A 6,618-nucleotide genomic window follows, 5' to 3' on the forward strand; every position below is an offset into this window, starting at 1 on the left:
TGCCGTCTTCATCCGACGAGGTGTCAGTGACAGCAGTGGATTGTGAGGAGACAAGCGCTCGCTTAGAGGACCCCTTGGACGTAGGGGCACGACGGTCAGACTTTTTAGTAGTCAGGGACTGGTTCAACTTCTTTATTTGAGCAGATAAATCTTCCGCCCACGGCGGGTTAGCTGCAGGGACCACAAACGGTTGTACAGGCATTGGGGGTCCCATAGGGGGTGTTAGTTTATGAACTAGCATATGCAGAAGCGTGGAAAAAGCGGCCCACTGCGAGTCATTATTTGCCCCCGTTGCCACCGTCCCACTGGGGGGCAAGGAGCCCCCAGAACCAGAGCCCAAAGCTGCTATATTCTCTTCATAGGTATCTGCGGCTTCAGCAACACTGGCAGTGTGTTCAGCCCCAGAACCGTTACCCTCAGAAGCAGACATGATATAACTTGCAGTATCAGGTAACACAGTACAATTTGTCAGCAGCACAATACCTCTAGCCCAAACCCCTGCGCAGTGTAGTCAGTACTAGCAGAGATAAAGGAGAGATATGGTGACTAAATCACAGAGAAAAATACGTAATCCAGTATATCTTTGTGAAAATCCTATATTAGATAAAACCTAACGCACCAAGCCCCCTCAGGTTATAGAATATACGGATAGCAGGTTGAGTGAAAGACACGAAATGGACACCACTCCGCTATCAAATGCACACACAAATAGTCACAGTCTGTACAATGCAGTGGTTATTACTAACAATAAGACTGCACTGGACTAGCTTACACAGCTATATAACAATAGATATAACAGTACACAGTAAGAACTGGATGTATATCACAGGGTAATTGTACTAGGAAACCCTGACTAAGTGCACTCTTTCTTAACTAACACTGACTAAAAAAGGCAGGTAGAATACTTAAGTGTCTTGCAAAGTCACAGCACTGACAACCAGGCGGCTTTACATAGGAGGATTTCCCAAGCATTCCCAGGAACAGTGAGCTGAGGGATAATGGCGCCGCAGACACTGCCAGGGAGTGAGGGAGAGACAGATATGCAGCTCCAGGGCGGGAACATTTGCAGAAAATGGCGCCCTGGGGCTGGGGGAGGGACTTCAGGTCCAAGCTCTATCCCCCTACTGGCAAAACCACTGGGTACTGTGGGCTCTAATAAAACGGTTTATAGAGAAAACCTGACTTGTCCCATGCCCTGGTGATCTAGTGGGATCGCCTGTACTGCCACAGTGTCCACCGCCAGCGCACGGCCCGCCTCCCACTGACCGTGCCGGATCGCGATAAAGACCGGGTCCCACAAGCGGGACCCACTTACCACCGCCCGAAGCGTGGCCACGCGATCCCGGAGAGCCCCCGTTGTGTGTGCCTGACAAGAAGAAAACTGGAGCCTCCTGCTGTAGTTACCCGGCAACCAGGGCTCGGGAGTGTACAGCGCCGCTGGGGAGAGCCAGAGCTGCAGCCGTGAATGTCCACTGACATGTAACACTGCTGTTGCCCTTGAAGTCTTCACTTTTTTCCTCAGAAAAAAAGCTCTTCTTAGGGCTGCCTGGAGCAGCCCCACTGTTAAGTGCCTGCTACTGCAGCACCAACTACAAAACTGAGATCCTGTGCAGGGAGGCGGGGAGATATAGGAGGCGGCGCTATGCATTCTGGGAACAGTCAAAGCTTTGAGCCTGTTGGTGCCTAGGATCAAGATCCTACTCTACACCCCATTGTCCATTCCTTGTGGAGCCCAGTGTACCCTGCATCAGAAAGGAAGTTAGTCCATTTGGTAGATTACTTGACCAGGTCTAATTAGATGCATTAGCCAGGCAGAACAGGTTTACAGGATGACATAAGGCAGCAGCTATGTTCAATAGGTACTCCATGTAGTATATGATGTGTGCATAAGATCCAGCCAGGAACGTGTAAGAGAGCACACACCAGTGTCTGTAAATATAGTGGTGCATTGAGCAGTGGTGTGCAGTGGTAGTATTAGCTTTCTGTGGCCTCGGTAATGCAGTCTCACCATGAGTACTGTGCAAACTGGAGGGCGGGGGTAGCAAGTCTGCGATGTATAGGACTGAGACAGCTGGCCGTGTGGAGAGTGCCAGAGCTCCCTAAGGGCTCAGTACAAAAGTGCAAAATGAAAAAGGGGGTGTGCTCTCTCTACAATGGCGCTGGTCTCTCTTACGGTCACTTATGTATGTAGATAATACCCAGGTGTGAAAGTGTATGTTGAAACACACTGGTATGGCAAATAAAATGGAATTTAATACAATACTAACATGCAATGTCTAAAAACAAGCAATACATAAAAAAACAAGTGGACTGGGAACAGGCCATGGGGGGAATGTGATCCTACCGATGCAGGTGGAGGAGCCGCAGGTGTCAAATAAAGGCAGGGTACCCCGGGAAATACCCTGCTGGTGGCTCCTCTGATCGAATTCCCTTCCAGGCAATCAGGAAAACAGTCTGCCAAACGTCCAGGGGGTGGGCAGCGCCACAAGGTACCTGCAGTCTATCAGTCACACATCCTTCCAGCATGGAGTACGATGGTGAAGTGGCACAACTGCAGAGATGCCTGGAGCATCCAAGGTACATTCTGTGCGTGGCTATTACTGATAAAAGTCACCAATGACGATTGCATATTGTGCATCTACAGGTGATTACATTTGAAAGGTTTAAAGGAGTGGTATTGTTTGTAACTTTGTAGGCAAGAGTCTGAACTTTGAATTGAATTCTAGGGGACGGGGAACCAGTGTAGGTTTTGGCAAGTAAAGAGAATGTGGAGTAGTGAGAGTTATCAGCCTTGCTGTGCCATTTAAGATGGACTGAGGAGGGAAAGATAGGTGAGGGAAATGCCATATAGGCAGGGGTGTAGCAAGAACTTTGTGCGCCCCATAGCAACATTCTGAAGGGGTCCCCCGTCCCAATGTTTCTAGAGCGACACCTCTCTGCAGCAGTTAATTGTATACCCCATAATAGTGCCCTGATTCACTTTCTAAACCAAAGTAGTGCCTTAGTTATCGTATATTATCGTAATATTATCAGAAAATGAATGTTATGGTAAGAACTTACCGTTGATAACGTGATTTCTCTTATGTCCACAGGTATCCACAGGATAACATTGGGATATTGTCGAGCGACAGCGAAAATGGCACCAACACGGTCACAAGCTTTCTGGCCTCCCAGGATGCATTGGGGCCTCCACTATATAGTCCCGCCCACTGACTCAGTCAGATCAGTTCTTTCCACAGCGATTTTAGGCAGGAACATTAGGTAGAGACCTGTACAGGCGATAAGAACACACATGCACACCCTTCCATACAAGAAGGAAGAGGTTTAGTGATTGTCTAGATCCTCAAATCAGATGCGTCAGGGTGGGATCCCTGTGGATACCTGTGGACATAAGAGAAATCACGTTATCAACGGTAAGTTCTTACCATAACGTTCATTTCTCTGGCTGGGTCCACAGGATTATCCACAGGATAACATTGGGATTCCCAAAGCCATTTTAGTGGTGGGGACGCTCCTGATTGTACAGGAGGACCTTTCGCCTGAAGTCTGCGTCATGAGAGGCAAAAGTTTCCAAGGCATAATGTCTGATGAATGTGTTTATGGAAGACCATGTGGCTGCCCTACATATCTGTTATGCTGAAGCACCCTGTTGTGCTGCCCAAGAAGGACCTACCTTACGTGTAGAGTGTGCAGAGACATTAGCCGGAATAGGGACATCTGCATGAGAATAAGCTTCTGATATTACCATTCGGAGCCATCTCGCCAGCGTCTGTTTACTAGCAGGCCACCCTCTCCTATGGAATCCGTACAGGATGAAGAGAGAATCTGTTTTCCTGATGGCACTAGTACGATCTATGTAGATTCTTAAAGCCCGGACCACGTCCAGCGACGCTTCTCCCGCAGAAAGTCCCGATACCTGAAAAGCTGGGACTACAATTTCTTCATTTAGGTGAAACTTTGATACCACCTTTGGAAGATAACTAGATCTCGTTCTGAGAACAGCTCTGTCTGGAAAAAAACTTAGGAAAGGAGACTTACAAGATAATGCTCCTAAATCTGACACTCTTCTGGCTGACGCCATTGCCAGTAAAAAAAGAACTTTAACCGTTAACCACTTAAGATCAGTTCTCTCAAGTGGTTCAAACAAAGGACCCTGGAGAAATTTAAGAACTAAATTCAAATCCCAGGGAGCTGCAGGAGGAACAAATGGAGGTTGAATATGTACTACTCCTTGGAAAAACGTACGTACATCCTGTAGGTCAGCAATCTTCTGCTGAAACCATACAGTCAATGCTGAGACTTGCACCCTCAAGGAAGCAACCTTCAACCCTTTATCCAATCCTGCCTGCAGGAAATCCAAAATTCTAGCTACTTTAAAAGATCTCGGATTGTAATTTTTTCCAGAACACCAATGAATATAGGCTTGCCATATTCTATGCTATACACGGGCCGAAGAAGGCTTTCTTGCTCTAAGCATGGTTTGGATTACTTGCTTTGAAAATCCTTTAGCCTCTAAGATAGAGGTTTCAACAGCCACGCCGTCAAAGACAGGCGATCCAGATGACCGTGACAACAAGGACCCTGCATTAACAGGTCTGGACGTTGAGGGAGCAGTATCGGTGCCTCCACGGACATTCTCAACAGATCTGTGTACCAATGCCTTCTTGGCCAAGCTGGAGCTATTAGAATGATTGCTCCTTTTGCCTGTTTTATCTTTCTCACTACTCTGGGTAACAGAGATATTGGAGGGAACAGATACGCCAGCTGAAACCTCCATTCTACTGACAATGCGTCTACCAGGACCGCTCCTGGGTCCCTTGTTCTTGATCCGTACCTCGGAACTTTGTTGTTTAGACGAGACGCCATAAGGTCTATCTCTGGTAGACCCCATCTGTTCACCTGTGTCTGAAACACTTCTGGGTATAGTGCCCATTCGGTTTCCTGAATGGTGTGCCGACTGAGAAAATCCGCTTCCCAATTTAGTACACCCGGGACAAATACTGCTGACAATGCCGGGAGATGGAGTTCCGCCCACTTTAGAATGGGAGTTACTTCCTCCATCAAACTCTTGCTGTGAGTTCCTCCTTGATGATTGAGGTATGCTACTGCCGTCGCATTGTCTGAGCGGATCTGGACTGGTCTTCCTTGTAAATTGTCCTTTGCCTGAACCAGAGCCAAGTAAATGGCTCTTATTTCTAACAGATTTATCGGCAGGCGACTTTCCCTTGCGGTCCATTTTCCCTGGAACCATAGGCTTCCGAGTACCGCCCCCCAGCCTTGCAGGCTGGCATCTGTTGTCAGGACTTGCCACTCTTTTATCCAAAAGGGTTTCCCCTTGTTTAAATGGTCTGTCTGTAGCCACCATGCTAGAGACCTTTTTACATATACTGGAATCTTTATCATCTGCTTCTTTATTGTTTGATGATTTCCGTTCCATTTGGTCAAAATGAGATGCTGCAACGGTCTGGAGTGGAATTGCGCATATTCCACCATGTCGAACGTTGATACCATCAGACCCAACAGTCGCATTGCTGCATGGACTGACATTGTCTGGGCTTGCAACGCTTCCTGAACCATGACCTGCACCTTGACTATTTTTTTCTCTGGTAAGAGAACTCTCTGTAGGTCTGAATCCAATATGGCTCCCAAATGAACCATCCGCTGTGACGGATTCAGGGACGACTTCTCCCAATTTATGAGCCACCCGTGTCTCTGTAAACAAACTATCGTCTGTTGGAGATGGCTCAACAGTAAATTTTGCGACTGTGCTAAGATTAATAGGTCGTCTAGGTATGGGAATATTCTTATCCCTTGCTTGCGCAGACAAGCTGCCATAACCACCATGATCTTGGTAAACACCCTGGGTGCTGTAGCTAGCCCGAAGGGCAGAGCTTGGAACTGGAAGTGTTCCTTGAGGATGGCAAACCTGAGGTAACACTGATGTGATAGTGCTATAGGCACATGCAGGTAAGCATCCCGTACATCCAGAGATACCATATAGTCTCCCGGTTCCATAGCCAACATTATGGAGCGTAACGTCTCCATGTGGAACTTCGGGATCCATATGTAGTTGTTCAACATCTTCAGATTTAGAATTGGTCGATATGACCCATTTGGTTTCTGGATTAGAAACAGATTGGAGTAATACCCCTGTCCCTTTTGTGATGGAGGTACTGGGACAATCACACCTGACTGCAGTAATTTTTGGACTGCTTCTTGCAGGGCATTGGCCTTCGACTCTATACGAGACGGGCTGGTGCAAAAAAATCTTTGAGGAGGCTGCCTCCTGAATGGGAACCCATACTCCTGTGATACTACCTTCTGCACTCAGGCATCTGCTGTTGACTGTTGCCATATGTGTGCAAATTGCAGGAGTCGGCCCCCAACCCTGGAATCCTCCAGGCGGAGGCCCGTCTCTTCAGGCTGAGGGTTTCTGTTCAGGTTTGGAAGCTGGCTTTTTGCTAGCCCACTGCTTCCTACCCCTGGATTTAAACTGGGGTTGTTTAGGCTCCTCTTTAGCTTTTGCTTTGCTTTGCCAGCGAAATGAGCAAAATTTTAAACCCTTGGACTTAGGGTTATAGGTAGCCGGAAATCTGACCTTTTTCGATTCAGCCTCTG

Source organism: Pseudophryne corroboree, chromosome 1 (genome assembly GCF_028390025.1).
Source record: "Pseudophryne corroboree isolate aPseCor3 chromosome 1, aPseCor3.hap2, whole genome shotgun sequence".
In the NCBI taxonomy this organism is placed as follows: Eukaryota; Metazoa; Chordata; class Amphibia; order Anura; family Myobatrachidae; genus Pseudophryne; species Pseudophryne corroboree.